Source organism: Camellia sinensis, chromosome 14 (assembly GCF_055761805.1).
Source record: "Camellia sinensis isolate YWXY chromosome 14, ASM5576180v1, whole genome shotgun sequence".
Classification (NCBI taxonomy): domain Eukaryota; kingdom Viridiplantae; phylum Streptophyta; class Magnoliopsida; order Ericales; family Theaceae; genus Camellia; species Camellia sinensis.
In genome coordinates this window covers 114343105-114359168 of record NC_138974.1, presented here as the reverse complement: position 1 = coordinate 114359168, position 16064 = coordinate 114343105, and the positions used below count along the sequence as shown (strand labels likewise).

Here is a 16064-nt window from a genome sequence, read left to right as displayed (position 1 = left end):
GACTTTGAACCGGAGCTTGAATGCTAAAGGGATACAGGAATCGTCAGGCGCTATCAACAACACTCCTATCCCATACCCGTACTGGTTTGACGCTCCGTCAAAGTACATCGTCCAAGTTTCATCTTCGATGTGCAGAATGGCTTCATCTGGGAATAGGTACTTAACCGCCTCATCCCCTTCAACCGGGTGGTCAGCAAGGAACTCCGCTACCGCTCTTCCTTTTACTGACTTGCGTGTCACATACTTCAGATCAAATTCAAAAAGCAACAGCAGCCAACGAGCTAGCCTACCCGTAAGTGCCGGTTTCTCGAAAAGATATTTGATGGGATCCAAGCGTGAAACCAACATTACAGAGTGAGCTAACAGGTAGTGCCGCAGTTTCCTGGTAGCCCATACCAAGGCCAAACAACCCTTCTCCAGCGGAGTGTAGCGGGTCTCGTAATCCAGCATCTTCTTGCTCAGATAGTAGACGGCCCTTTCCACTTTGTTCTCTGACTCTTGTGCGAGCATGCAGCCCATGGTAGTCTCAGTTACTGAAAGGTACAATATCAACGATTTTCCCGGCTCTGGTGGTGACAACACGGGTGGGTTCTGTAAATATTCTTTGATCTGTTCAAAAGCTGCTTGACATCGGCCGTCCCATTGGAATTTATTTCCTTTCTTCAGGAGACCAAAAAGTGGTTCACAAGTCAAGGTTAGTTTTGAAATAAACCGTCTTATGAATTGTACTTTACCTAGAAAGCCTCGCACCTCCTTTTCAGTCCTTGGTGGTGGCATTTCTAAGATGGCCTTGATTTTGGAAGGGTCGACTTCGATGCCCCTTTGTGTAATCAGAAATCCCAGCATTTTTCTTGATGTAACACCGAATGTACACTTCTGAGGATTTAGCCGTAACCGAAATTCTCTGATCCTTTGGAAGAACTTTTGTAAGGCGGTGTAGTGGCCTTCTCTTTCTTTGGATTTGACAATCATGTCATCCACGTACACCACAACCTCTTTGTGGATCATATCATGCAATATTGTGGTTGCAGCCCGTTGATATGTGGCCCCAACATTCTTCAACCCAAACGGCATCACTCTGTAACAGTACGTCCCCCACGGGGTGGTGAAAGCAGTCTTCTCCCGGTCTTCGAGTGCCATTACTATCTGATTGTAGCCTGAGAAACCATCCATAAACGAGAGCAAAGCATGCCCCGCTGTAAAATCCACCAACTCATCAATATGTGGCAAGGGAAAGTCGTCCTTCGGACTAGCTCTATTCAAATCCCTGAAATCCACGCATACTCGGATCTTGCCATCCTTCTTCGGCACTGGAACAATGTTGGCCAACCAAGTCGGGTATATGGATGCCAACAGGAAGCCTGGATCGATTTGCTTGGTGACCTCTTTCCTAATTTTGATGGCCCAGTCTGGACGAATCCTTCTGAGCTTCTGTTTGATGGGTCGGGCCTCGGGGTCGAGAGGGATCCGGTGCTGTACAATCTCAAGATCGATTCCAGGCATGTCTTCGTAGGACCACGCGAAAACGTCTTTGAAATCTTTTAATAAAGCGACTAAGCACTCGCGTTCCTCCGAAGACAACGTGGACCCGATCTGGACCAGCTGCGGGTCCTTCTCAGTACCAACATTCACAGTAGTGATTTCATCCATTAAGGGTTTAACAAATCTTTCCTGTTCTTGATCAAGTAATCATTGCAAGACTGGAGGAATTTCTTCCTCGTCGTTTTCATCAAAATTTTGAAAATCTTGATTTAAGCAATAAATCAAAGGCACAGAAAAATACTCAGAAACCACATCCACATCATTCTCATTAAATACTTCCAAGCCGTCCGATTCTTCTGTTACAACAGACTCAAAAGAGAAAGAAAATGACGACCTAGACAGGACTGTGGCATCCAGGTTATCACCCCCAGGAATACCGGACTCAGACTCAGTTGAGCTGGAACCTGATTCCGACTGACAAGACTCGGTGGAATCAGATTCTGGCTCACTACCTGACTCGGTGCTGCTTGATAAAAATCCCTCTTCATATTGCCAGACGAGAGAGGGTGCGATGGATGCATCCAAAATAGTTGATGGTAGGCCCGCAGCCGTTTCATTCCCGATCATGCATACCGAGAAGTTGTCCCCCAAGCACTTCTGTTCGATCGGAGGATCTGAAAGTAGACATGCCAGTGCTACCCCCATTTCATTTTCAGCGTCCTCAGACTGCACTTCCTTACTTTGCTCATCCTCAGCTAATGGGTATGTCTGCTCTTCGGCAATGTCATCCCCAGGTAACTGTAGATCAAAGAAAATCTCAAACCCCGGCACGCGCTTCCTCTCCGCGTTTAGCCACGGCTCTGGGAAGCCACAGAACGGAAAGTCCTCCCCCTCCCGGACGAAGCATCCGTTTAGGGTACCCTGAATGGGTCGGTGCATTAAGTCAAAAGGCTTCCCCATCTGTTTCGCTTTGGCTCTTCCGGCCATTTCCTTTCCTTTCCTTATCCAGTCCTCTTTGGTGGGTAGATAACCCAATCCAAAGGTATGAGGGTTGTGTGGCACTTCAGCCAATGCTGCGACGCCCTTCCGGCCGCTCTTTCCCAATCCCATCCTGGGGATGTGTTGGAGCTTGTTCATGAGGTAGACTGCTTGAGCGCTGACATATACCCCTTCATTAGCTGCCATGATGTCCTGTACAACCCGAACCTCAGCCAAGGTAAAACCTGATATGAACACATCTTCCATACCGTGCTCGATTTCTAGAACAGGCGTAGATACCTCCGGCGGCGGATGAATTGATGAATTTTCGAAAACAATGGCTACTCCCTTCCCATAGGGGTATTTCACCACTTGATGTAGGGTGGAGGAGACCGCCTTTACCTGATGCAGCCACGGCCGCCCCAAAAGCAGGTTGAAAGTTGCAGGAACCTCCAAGACATGGAAATCTATCTCATGCTGTCCTGGCCCGACCTTTGTTTGAATCTTAACTGTTCCCATTACTTCCCGGCTCGTGTTATCATACGCCCGAATCACCTGGGCCGTTGGCACAAAGTCCGCGATTTTCAAACCGATCGCGTAGGCTGTCCTCGCCGGACAGACATTGATGGCGGACCCTGGGTCGACAAGCACCACGGGTATTCATTTATCTCTGCACTCCACGGAGATGTAGAGTGGCTTGTTATGGTTCGCACCCTCAGGTGGTAGTTCTTTGTCAGAAAAGGTCAATATCAGGGTAGCTCCTCGCGAAAAGACTAGGCCCACCAGCTGTTCGGGCGTGGTGTCTATAGAAAGCTTGGCTTTGTCCATGGCTGAAAGGACAGCCTGTCTATGTACTCGAGAAGCCATAAGTAGCCCCCAGATGGAGATGTCTGCTTGTATCTTTTTCAATTGTCTCAATATGGCCTCATCCTCGAGTTGCTTTTCTTTTTGCTTCTCTGCCTCCCTATCTTTTCTGGACGCCTCTAGTTGATCTAGGTGTGGAGGCTTGAAATACCGTCCACTCCTAGTCATGTGATCGACTTCGCCGATATACCAGGTATCATCTGGTTGGTTACTCCCCCAATCTTCGTTTGTGTGGGCAAGACATAGATCATCTTCCTCCCACCACATTCCATCTGCTGCTGACAGGCACCTGTCCGGTTCTGGCATGACTGTTCTCATACTCGCAGTACCTTCTATCCCTATGCTTGCAGCATTTTCCATTTCTGTGTTTATAGCAGTCTCAGTCCCCACATGGGCTTTTGCCTTCCTGATTCTCTCGGAATCTTCGAATCTTTCCTGTCCCGACTGTGTCAATGTAGCCGACTGTTCAATAATCCCCGTACTCGAAATGCTCCAATCCCGAGCGAGATTCTTGACACCGGTGCTCTCTGGCGATGCACTCTGTTCTTCAACCCTTCCGACTGTCACTGATATTCTTGCCCCTGTCTGGCCTTGTTGTGGCTGAGACTCTTCCACCACATCTGGTTGATCATCCAACCATCCCGTAGCCTCTGTTGGTTCCTCATAATGGAACCAGTTGACGGCTAAGTCCCCTGGATCTTGGTTACTGTAAAACTGGAGCTTGGCAAGGTCCTCTTCCACAGCCGTTACATCATCCGTTCCCTGTCCCAGACTGTCCCCTTGGATCACACACAGCTCCCCCTCTGTTGGTAGTTCGATATCTGGCCTGTCCTGGCCTATTGACAAAATGTAGTCACTCGGACTATAAACATTCCCAACACCACTCACAGATTCCACAGACTCTGGCTCAACAACCCCCTTCTCCTTTGGAGTCTTCTCTCTCCTGTTCTCGATAGTCACCACCGTTGTTTTAGGTTGGGTTATGGAGATGTCCATCATGCACAAATCGGTGCAATCGGGAAGGAACACTTCCGGCTTAGGCAGGTGGGAAGGAGTGATATAGATGCTAGGGTCGTAAGGCACGACCCCAGCTTGGATGAAGTTGACTCTTTTGGGTGGTGGAGTTTGGTTATGTGTGGGGAGGGGGTTTGTAGTAACGTTGGGTTTCTTGGGAGGCAAAATCACCCCGTTATCGATGAGATCTTGAATCTCATGACGCAATCGGAAGCACAGGTTGGTGTCATGACCGTGCTGTTGGTGAAATGTACAATATTTGGCTGGGTTGTGGGCAGCGGGGAGTCTTTCTGGTAAGGGTCGCGGCTCTAGGGGCTTCAGATGCCCCTTTCTGATTAAGACCCCCAAAGCTTTGGACAGGGGCATATAAAGTGGAGCGAAGGTTCTGGTGTTTTTGCATGGGTATTTGACTGTTTGTGGGTTGCTTCCGGACGCACCGGAGAATGGTGCGGCTGCCATAGTTCTTAAGGGAGGGTTGGTGGTGACCATACTCACTTCAGAGGTCCTGGTGGTTGTAGCGCCACTCGGGCTTGCATTAGTGTTACGATTGAAAGTTCTGCGGGGTTGCTCCCGGTTATTATCAATCAATCCTTGCTTTAAGGCATCCTCAATCTGCACCCCCATTTCATGTAGATCAGAAAAGGTAGGGAAGGGGAGTACAATCATCTTTTGCATCAACTTCAGCTGAAGATTGCACACAATCATCCGAATCTGGTCTTTGTCTGTGGGCCTTAAGGTCATCATCGAAGCCTTAGCCCGCCATCAGGTTACGAATTCTGAGAAGCCCTCTTTGGGTTCTTGCCTCGTTGTCTCGAGATCCCGGGTCGTAATCTAGATTTGTGTATTGTATGAGTACTGCAAGATGAAGGCCTCAGCCATCTCATCCGAACTTCTCTTGACGTCATCCTCCAATTTGGCATACCATATGGCCGCTACACCCGACATGGTCTGACCAAATAGAGACAGCTTCTGCAGTCTAGTGAGGCCCATTGGCCTTAGGATGTCTGAAAACAATCTTAGGTGCACCATGGGGTCTCCAGACTCATCAAATCGATTGATGTGCGGCATCTTGAATCTGTCAGGCAACGTCATGGCTGCGTCGGTATACCCATCTTCGATGTCAGGGATGGTCTTGACTCCCTGGGATCTTTTGAATAGCTTTCGAGCTTGCTTAGCTTTAATGCTGTGGGATCTGTCTCGAACTCGAAAGGAGAGTCCGGTGGGTTGGTGGGTGTTTTGGATAACTGGGGTTGGATTTGAGGTAGGGTCGGGGGTGGAGGTGGTCCAATGGGAATGTCCGTGTCATTCTGAACATTAGCTGTCTCCCCGAGGGTAGGAATTCCTGGCGGGGGAGGAACTTGTTGCGAAGCAGATGCTCCGTTTTGCTGTTGTAACCTTACGATTAACTCTGCTTGTTCATTCATAACCGTGGCCTGCTGCTTGGCGAACTCTGCCTGCCGGACAGCATCCTGCTGCATTATTTTCATGCTCTCTTGGAGTTGGCGCACCATCTCCTCTAAACTAGCCATACTGTTTTGTTCTAACTAAATTATCGGTATATGTTCCCTCTCTGTGGGTGAAACAGAACCCTGATCCCTACTGTACACAGGTGGGGTAGGTAAAGCCCTCTGTACTGACTGTCGAACTGATGCCCTCTGCCTAGCTGTCCTCCGTCTAGTAACTGGGGGTAGAGAGTGGTACACTGGTTGTCCGTCTACCAGATGCTCAGATCGATGGAGCCGACGACCTCTAATCCAGAGTGCTTGGGGAATATCTACCGGGTTGGAAGCAATGGTGCTAAACTACCTAGCAAAAAGATAAATAAAGCGGTAAATAAACAAACAATCGGACAGCACAACGGCGTAAAATAAACACATACAACGCACAGTTGGGTATTCATAATACACAGTTGGTAAGCCAAACACACTGTTCCTCGATACTGATCACTGTTCCCCAGAATCACTGTTCCCAAAACTGAACCTGATACCCGCAGATAACTGATTCTCATAAACTGATACTGATGCCCTCAGGTCTAATACTCAATCTTGCAAACTGTCATGTACGTTCCTATAGAGATACACTCTAAAAGCACATAGCAAGTAAAAAGAGCCAAAACACCTTTATGTTGGGGTAGGGTTTCCCTGTCCTATTTTGTCAGGAGCTAGGGTTCCACTATGCACGCAGCAGTTTCAAACAACCTATAATCGGGTAAGCAGCCTGTCATAACTTGGAATGGTCACTATGGATCCGAATATGCACTAGGTCGAATGGTCGAAAAGGGTGCCCCGGTAAAACCGGGGTTTGTGTTCCCATGCTGTCAGAGCCCATAACCGGTCAGCCTTATGGTCATGCCTTGACAAGACAAGCCTCCGACAAACCGTTCAGGAATGGCAGATGGCAAACACGGTGTCCTAGGCGCACCAATACACATGCAATGCAAAGAGACACATAAATGAAATCAAAACAGGATATCACGAGTTCGAGTCAAGCTCTCTAAAATCCCCAGCAGAGTCGCCAGAAACTGTAGACGCCCCCGCGTGGGGCCCCGCTACAGTTCAGACTCGATTTGTGTCACGGTTCTTAATCTGAACCAAAGAGTCCAAATTCGACAAATCGTTTTGAGAAACAGATTTTTGAAAAGAAGTACCAAACACGGACTGCTTTGCCAGATACAGAGTCGCCACCTAAATATTATATTTTGGGGGAATTTAGGAAACCCTGACTCGGTGCCACAGGCCACGTGTCCGTCATCACCAAAGTTACCTCGGCTCGGGAACTTGGGTACGATCGGGGAAGGTCAGCTATGAGCACCCCCTCTCGTCCAATCCGAAGATCGGACTCTACTAACCATGATATCCGTTTTTGAAAACGTTATGTGTTCTTATTCCATTTATTAGCCTAGAATTACTATGTTATGCGCACATCATACAAGTATAGACTAGATTGCCTAATTTGGAAATAAGCATTGCATATCCGTTTGTCTTGAAAAACACTTTGGAATTTGCTACTCGCAAGTAGGCTAAAATACGGATTTCAACGAGTTTTTCCAACTCAGACAATCCAACCTTCACCCACAGGCATCCAAACAGTTTATCACATAAGCATCTAGCCACATGGTAAGCATGCTGTCATGATAGCATTCACACGCATGCGATATGCTAAAGCATAAATGCTTACCGAGTACTCCGAGCCAAAACAATAAACTAGTTAGCCAACATGCATGGTCCTAGTTCATGTCAAATTGACTAATGCAACACATACATGATGCAATTAGGGTAGGCTCGGCTAACCTAAACATGGCATGTGAAATACGATCAATTGATGCACGTATTCAATTTGGAATTGAAGTACAAATGCAGTTAGCATGATGCACCAAGCCTGGTGCATGCGAGACAAATGTATGGATGCACGCATGCATAGCGTAAGGTATGCTAATTTAAACATGACCTATTACTAACCATCAAAGCAGGTAAGTAAAAGGGAGAAAGAAGTGGGGGTTGGAAGACATGCACACACTCACCCACACTTATTACAGATTCGCCCTCGCTCGGAGGGACCAAAAGAATAATACAATTCGAATAATAAACAAATAAATTATTACAGAATTTCTAATTAATTAACAGAATGAATGCAAAAAGAAAGGTGGCCACGGCCCCCGCCTCGGGATGCGTGAATGATGCATGCTCGAACCCGTCTCCCCCGGAAAGTCCGCACCATACCACTGCCGCCTCGGTTTACACTGCCCTGCTTCTCTGAAAATTGCCAAAGTTCTGGGGCAGGTCCCCTGAACACCGTGGAACACCATCGGCTGAAGGAAATGTCCACCGGCCATTGAAAATATCCATCGGCTGTTGATGAAGCTATCGGCCCAGGAAGGATTGCCGATCGGCACTGAACACTGCCGGTCGGCAGAAAGTTCCTGCCGAATCTGGTTTTTGACAGCAACAAGGACAGACAGTGTATGGCATGGAATTTCAAGCAAGTGTATGCATGGCTACTCTCCCAATCATGTAACGGACTCAAGGGAGTACGGCCCTTAACCCTCGGGCTATCAATCGTGCATTTGATGCATGATAGCCTAAGGAGCCAAGGTTGCAATTCAATGTAAAAATGCATGCAACACACAAATGAGGACCAAGAGCCTATCATGCCAAAGTCAAGGGCCTCGGTGACCGAGGGTTGAGGTGTGTTTTGTCACTCGGAGTACAAACACCCCTCATCCTTCAAGTTTGGTTTGACACCCCAAACCAAACAATGTAATGCATGTATGCACTTGTGATCCAAGTTATGCAACATTAGGCTAAGATGCAAAACATACCAAACGTGATGCAACCTATCATGTTAAGTATGCAAGGTACTAATCATATGAGATGCAAATGTAATGCAAACATGGACAAACATGCCAAGGAATGAGTCCAAAACAAGGGCATTCAAGGCCACCAAAAGGGAGAATCACTCAATACCCATCCCAAGCAATCATGGTACAAATTTTCAATGCAAAACAGAGTTCTAGAATGCAAAAGGGCCCTCAAAACCCACTGATATGGCAGCCTAAATGCTTAAGCATGGTAGCATACACAATGACCAACCCTTTAGGCGCAAGACTACAACACTTCAAGGCAATGAATGAGACGCAAATGATAATGTAAGATCACATTACATGGACTGAAACATGATATTAAATGATGCCGAATGATGATAACAAGCTTATGCTAAGCATGTTGATGACCCATACAACCAAGGCTTACAAGCCGAAATGCAAAGCAACTATATCAAGCATGCCAAACATGACAAAATCAGTGGCCAACAGACTTTAAGCATGACAAAACATGGCCAAATACTTCACAAGGTTAAGTCAAAACAAGAGGATATGCTAGGCTAAACACATAGAACACTTCTAGGCAAGATGGAGAATTACAAAGCAAGTATAAAATGCATGCTAAGGGCCAACAAACCACCATTGGATAGAGATATAATATGACCCAAAACACCCAAAAAACTTCTGAAATGGGACCAAAAATGATCAAGCATACATGTTGCCCTTTTAAGCCAAAACAAAGGTAAAAGAATGACAAAGGGGAGAGGGGTGTCCCTCCCCTACACAAGACTTCAAAATCACTCCATCACCACTGAAAATCCACTGGATTTCAGTGGTGAGAAGACCAACACAACAAAGCAAACAAAGCTTAAAGAAAAGGGCACCAAAATAGGCCAAAAGAGGCCTAAGGGGAGGAGTTCGACCCCTAATGCCAAAACACCCTTAATGAAAGATGTTAAGCACAAAAATACAAGAATTGTTCATGTTAAACACAAAGCCTAAATCAGCATGCAAGACAGGTAGAAAACTAGTGCAAAATTGGGAAAACTAAAGCAAGTGTCTCACCCTTGAAGAAACCTTGAAGAACAAATGATCTAGCCACTCTCTACTGATCAAAATCAGTCCAAAACCTCAACAAACAACCCTCAATGCCTCTCAATCTCGGAGCAAGGTGTAATGGTGTGTGTTTTAGTGCAAAAGTAAGGTCAAAATGCACTTTTAGGCTTCCAAACACACCTTAAGGATGAGAGAGAGGGAGATATAGAGAGAGAGGATAATATATCAGATATATAGATATAAAAACTATGGTTTTTTTGGTTCAAAAGCTCTAACCTCTAACAAAGGGAGAGGATGATTGCTTAAATAGGCAAAGGGCTAAGTCTTAAGCTTCTCAGGGAAGCTAAATGAAAGGGGCAAAGGGTGCAAAGGAGTCTTGGCTTCTTGGAAAAGCTAAAACAGCTGGCCAAGCTTCCCCAAGAAGCTTGGCCAAAGGGTTCAAGCTTCTAGAAAGAAAGGGGGGTCAAAGGCTCACACCAGCCAAAAACTGCACGGGGAGGAGTGATGGTGCATTCCAGCTGGCACAGCTGGCATGCACCATGCCTCAAGGGTGCAAAGGAGTCACACCAGCCAGCAAAAGAGGTCACCGGCAAAATAAAGTGCCGGCCGGCCAAATATAGTGCCGACCGGCCATTGATTTTGAGAAACCATGGCCGGTGGCACCCCTAAACAGCCGGTGATGCTAGGGGAAGGCCGGTGGAATGTGGGGATGGCCAACAAGCCATTCCTCTCCCTTCAAGGCAAAAACACAAGTGTTTGGTGCCAAAGCCAAACACGGAACCATCAGGTCGAGAGATCCTGAGGGAAGGCGCACAACCAAGACTTTCGAGAACTCAAGACGAAACACCAACAAGGAGGATCATCGAGTGTTCCAACGGTGACGTCCAAGTCTTGAGGACGGTCAAAAATGGGGTGTCTACAGTGCCAAGCTTCGGAAGGCTGCTAATTTCTGATTTGCTGCAACAGAGAGCAACAAAGGGGCATGGCAAACTATTTTCACATATGTATGCATGACTACTCTTCAAGGAGTGTAGTCCTCGATCCTCGTGCCACCAATCACACATCTCGATGCATGATGGCCGAGGAGTCGAATTGCACGACTCAATATGAAAGGAATGCACATGAAAACACGACAAGACCTAAACTCCATCATGGATAATCTAGAGTGTTGGCAACCTGGAATTGAGACACGTTTCATCACTCGGAGTACGAAACATCCCTCGTTTCCCGTGCTTGGGCTAACTCCTATCCCAAACACAATGCAATATGCATGACATGCATGAATGTAGCTAATATACAACCTAGCATGCATGATGCTATGAAATGGCATACACTATGCACGAGGTAACATGGCATACACAATGCGCTAACATACAACCTAACATACACAATGCTATGAAATGAAATGGCATACACAATGCACAATGGACTTACACCAACATGAGTGGACCTCAGCCACACTCACATCAGTAGCCATTAGATGAAAATGAGACACTCGAGATGCGTGCACGCATGCACGCAAACCGAGGACCGAACCCATGGCATAGCATGCAACACTAACAAGGCATGGCAAGGCATGAAACATGGTATGCAAACATGCAAATTTTAGTGCTGAAATATGATGCAAAACAGCCCCGAAACATGGAAACATGGCACCCGATGCATGGAATGAACCCGAAACACAAAACTAGGCATATGCATTGGCCTATAGCTATACAAAACATGCATTATTTGATCATGAAGTATGAATACAGAAGAAAGAGAGTCCCAAAATATGCATATTTCCAGTTTATAACAAGTCTCAAATATGAACACAAATAGGGCTAATCTATCATGCAAAAATGGCCCCAAAATAGAGATTAAACACAAAGGGACAGCAGCTGGCCCCAAATGGCAAAGAGCCCTTCAACGAAGTTGAAGAGGGGCTCGAAACAAGGTATTTTACAGTTTACATTAAGCCATGAAAATAATCAAAAATAAGGCCAAACTATCATGCAAGAAAAGGCCTAAAAGAGGGGTAAAGAGACAAGTAGCAGCTTCTGTTCTCAAAAAGAGGAGAGCCCTTAAAAAAAGTTGAAGAGGGGCTCAAAAAAAGATATTTCACAGTTTATGGAAGAGTCCAAAACAGCTTACAAATGAGCCTAAACTACCATGCAAAAATTGGCCCAAAAGAGAGATAAAGAGGCAAGTGGTAGTAGGGGACCTCAAACAAAGAAGAGTCCTTCAACAATATTGAAGACGGGCTCAAAATAAGACTATTTACAGTTTGGTTTGGAGCCCAGAAATAATCAAAAACAAGGCTAATATATCATGCAAGATTAGGCCCTAAGAGAGAGATAAAGAAGAAAGTGGTAGTAGGAGACCTCAAACAGTAGGAGGTCCTTAATAAGACTTGAAAAGAGGCTCAAATTATGACTATTTACAGTTAGGGTCGGAGCCCAAAAGTGTAAGCAAGTATGGCTTAGATATGGAACAAAACAAGGCAAGAAAAAGGGAAAATGGGACTCACCCTTGTAAAACCAAGCTTCAATGACTTTTGGACCAAGTTTAGAAGCTCTTCACCTATGGAAATCAGCTTCAAAGGTTTGGAATGGAGTATGGAGGCTTTGTGCTATGAGGTAGTGTAGAAATGGTGTAGGAAACTTGGGGTTTTGGAGCTTGGAATAGAGAGAGAGAGATATATATATAATGCAAGAGCCTTAAAGAAAATTTTGTAACCCCTGAAAACACAGCTGGGGGTGCTGGTTATATAGGCAAAGGAGTGGAGGAAAAGGGGGGGAAATGAAATTCAAATTTCCCCCAAAAAATAGGCCTAAAAGAGAGATAAAGAGGCAAGTGGTAGCTGCCGGCCTCAAACTGAAGAGAGCCCTCAACAAAGTTGAAGAGGGGCTCAAAACAAGACATTTTACAGTTTATGACCAAGTCCGAAACAGCTCACAAATAAGCCTAAAATACCATGCAAAAATAGGCCTAAAAGAGAATTAAAGAGGCAAGTGATAGAAGGAAGTCCCAAAAACTGAAGAGCCCTTCAACAAAGTTGAAGAGGAGCTCAAAAGAAGTCAACTCACAGTTTATAGCAAAGCTCGAAACAGTTTACAAATAGGCCTAAAATACTATGCAAGAAAGAGGCCTAAAAGAGGCTTTTAACACAAAGTGTAAAAAAGAAGTCTCAAACAGGGAGAATCCCTTAATCAAACATGAAATAGAGCTTAAAATAAGACTATTTTCAGTTAGGGTCGGAGCCCAAATATGTGAGCACAAGGGGCTAGAATATAGATCAAAATAAAGCAAGAAAAGAGGAAAAGAAGACTTACCCTTGAAGACCAATGGACCAGCAGCTCTTGGTCTGAGAAATGGTGCTCCTAAGCTCTGAAAAATAGCTCCAATTTGTTGGAATGGATGGTGGTGGGGCGTATACCAAAAACCGGGGCAAACGGAGGTGGTTAAGCAGTCCTGAACCGAGGCACACGGCCGTCGGCTCCGAAAAATCGGAAGCCAGGCTCCAAACGGGAAAAATGGCTTACGACCAAGAAACGTAGCCTACGGCCACTGAGAGATGATCTACGAGACCTCTCCCTTCCTTCAGGAAGAGAAAACAGAGAAAACGGAGCCTGGTTCGCAAACCGAAGCAAGACACGAAAGAACCCGGAAGTCCGGAGGCAAGGCTCGTAGCCGAGACTCTAAAACTTCTGAACGAGCACAATATGCACCATCACCGACCGCTCAATCGGTGACGTCTGAGTCTTAAGGTCGGTCAAAAATGGGGTGTCTACACATACCTATGATTGGGGCTTCGATCTTCATCTCAGGCTGCAATCATCTTTGTGTCTCGATTGTCTTCTCTCTTCTCTCACTCTCGAGCGTCTTTGTCTCTCAATCGTCTTCACTCTTCTCTCACTCTCGATCTCTTTTGTCTCTCTCTCCTCTCTCTCTCTCTCTCTCTCTCTCTTCAATATATTTTTGTCTCTCACCTCTCACTCTCAATCTCCTCTTTTCTCACCCTAATTAAATAATTTATCATAAAAAATATATAGTATAATTTATCATAAATAATAACCAAACCAAACCAAATGAAATCAAGCCTTAAGTCCCATGAAATGGGGTCGGCTGCATGAATCATTATTCTCCATTTGACTTTTGTTAGTCAAATTAAGGAGAGTCATATCTCTATTTACTACACTAGTCCACGTTAATCTAGATATGTTATTTCTCCTAACACTATCATCTACCATCACTGTATTGAATCTTTTCTCTATTGCCTCTATTGATCTCCATTGTATATGACCACATCATCTCAATCTATTCTTTCTGAACTTATCTTCTATCGGTACTGCTCCTATCCACTCTCGAATATATTTATTCCTAACTCTGTCTTTTCTAGTCTTGCCACACATCTACCTTAGCATCCTCATCTTAGCGACACTCATCTTATCACATGTTGTTTCTTAGTTGCCCAACATTCCGTCCCATACAAAATTGCTGGTCTAATAGCCATTCTATAGAATTTCTCTTTTAGTTTAGTAGTTACTCGTTCATCACACAGTATCCCAGATGCACTCCTCCACTTAAGCTTCCTTGCCTTAATTTTATGGACCACATCTGATTCAATCTCCCTAGTCTCTGTGATAATAATTTATCATAAATAATATATAATATAATTTATAATTTATAATTTTTATCATATATAATATAAATTATATCATATATAATATAATTTATCATATATAATATATCATGAATAATATAATTTTTATGCCTAATATAATTTTTATTTGTTATTTTTTTAACAAAATCTTTTACTTCTTAACTATTTTAAACTCATCTTCATGTAATAAATATATTTAGGAAATAACTATTTAACGTATCGCCGTATCCATATCCAAATTTGGATCCATATCCACGTATCCTTAATTTTTTAGTTTTGAAGTGTCTATCCCCTAGATACGCACCCACACTCGAGTCCGTGTAACGTAGCTTGAAACTTACCAACAGTTTGAAGTCTGATGTGTTCTTGAATTCATGTAATATAGGCTATCATATATATATATATATATATATATATCTTTACTGATTATGTACATGTGGATTTTGCAATTACTTTGCTTACCTTTTAGTGGTTGATACTTCGTTAGGGCTCAGGTCTCTGTTAGGGACGTTGATAGGGTAGTTCATTGCTTAGCTGATGTAGTTATATACTAAGTGATGAGAATGAAGTATCTTCTTGTAAGACTGTCTTACATATGGAACTTGATGTTACTGGCCTTTATGGAGATATCCCAGAAGCATGTGCCCTCTTTTTTTTCTTTTCTTTTTTTTTCTTTTTCTTCTTTTTTCTTTTTTCTCTTTTCTTTTTTTTTTTAATTTTATTTTTATAATCTTCTAGAAGTTGTCTTACAAGAAAAGAAAACTCCATGTTTCTTGATGGTTATTGGTTTTTATTTTTCATATTCTTATTACTGCATCTTGTTGACTGTAGGCAGGCACTCTTGTACAAGTTTACACTGGTGGAACAATGTTAGTTACACATGGGGGTGTTGAGATGGGGCAAGGTTTACATACAAAAGTTGCTCAGGTTGCTGCTTCTTCATTCAATATTCCTCTCAGTTCTGTGTTTATATCAGAGACAAGTACTGATAAGGTAATGAACTTGGTTTAGATTACTGGTCTTTATGTTGTTTTAATTTTATATACTTGAAGTTTTTTTGGTTTCAACTCGTTATAGAGGTTAACTTTTATTATGGACTCTTTTTCAATAAGGGTGGAGAAGTGAAATGGGTGGGGTGGGTGAAAGATATGTTGCTCCTAGGGAGGGATCAAAATTCTCAACTCGACAAAAAAGGGATATTGCAACATGCATCAAAGATGACTGAGATTGATTTTTACCAATAGAACTTTAGAAAGTTAGACCATAAAGAACTAAAGATTGTTTCTTTCCAAAAACATTATAGCAACCATCACACGTGTGCCAGCATCGTCTTTAATAATTGAGTTGGCTTTTATCATAACTGAGGACTTTGGCTACATCATCGCTTTCTTGAAATGCTTGAAAGAAGTCATTGTTGTTGTTCCAATGGACTTTAAGCTCTCAGCATCATGATATTCCTGCCGAAGAGTATTTTATTTGTTTTGGGGGTTCTTGGTTGGTATCATGCAATTAGAGATAACCTTATGTAGAGTATCATGTTATATCAACGGAAGGGAATCAAATTATTAGTTGATATAAAGAGAAAAATGAACTTTTCAACTAATGTCTTAATCTATGTAGCACGGACACGTCCCTTAGGCCTGCGTACGAGTGTTGGACACGTTGTGGACACTTTTCCAACACTCTCCCTTACGTGTTTCATTTTTT

General features: G+C 44.0%; 1 pseudogene; it reads left to right on the top strand.

The window, feature by feature from the left end:
* Positions 1–16064, top strand: part of LOC114280135 (xanthine dehydrogenase 1-like) — a 184479-nt pseudogene that overhangs the window by 137366 nt on the left and 31049 nt on the right.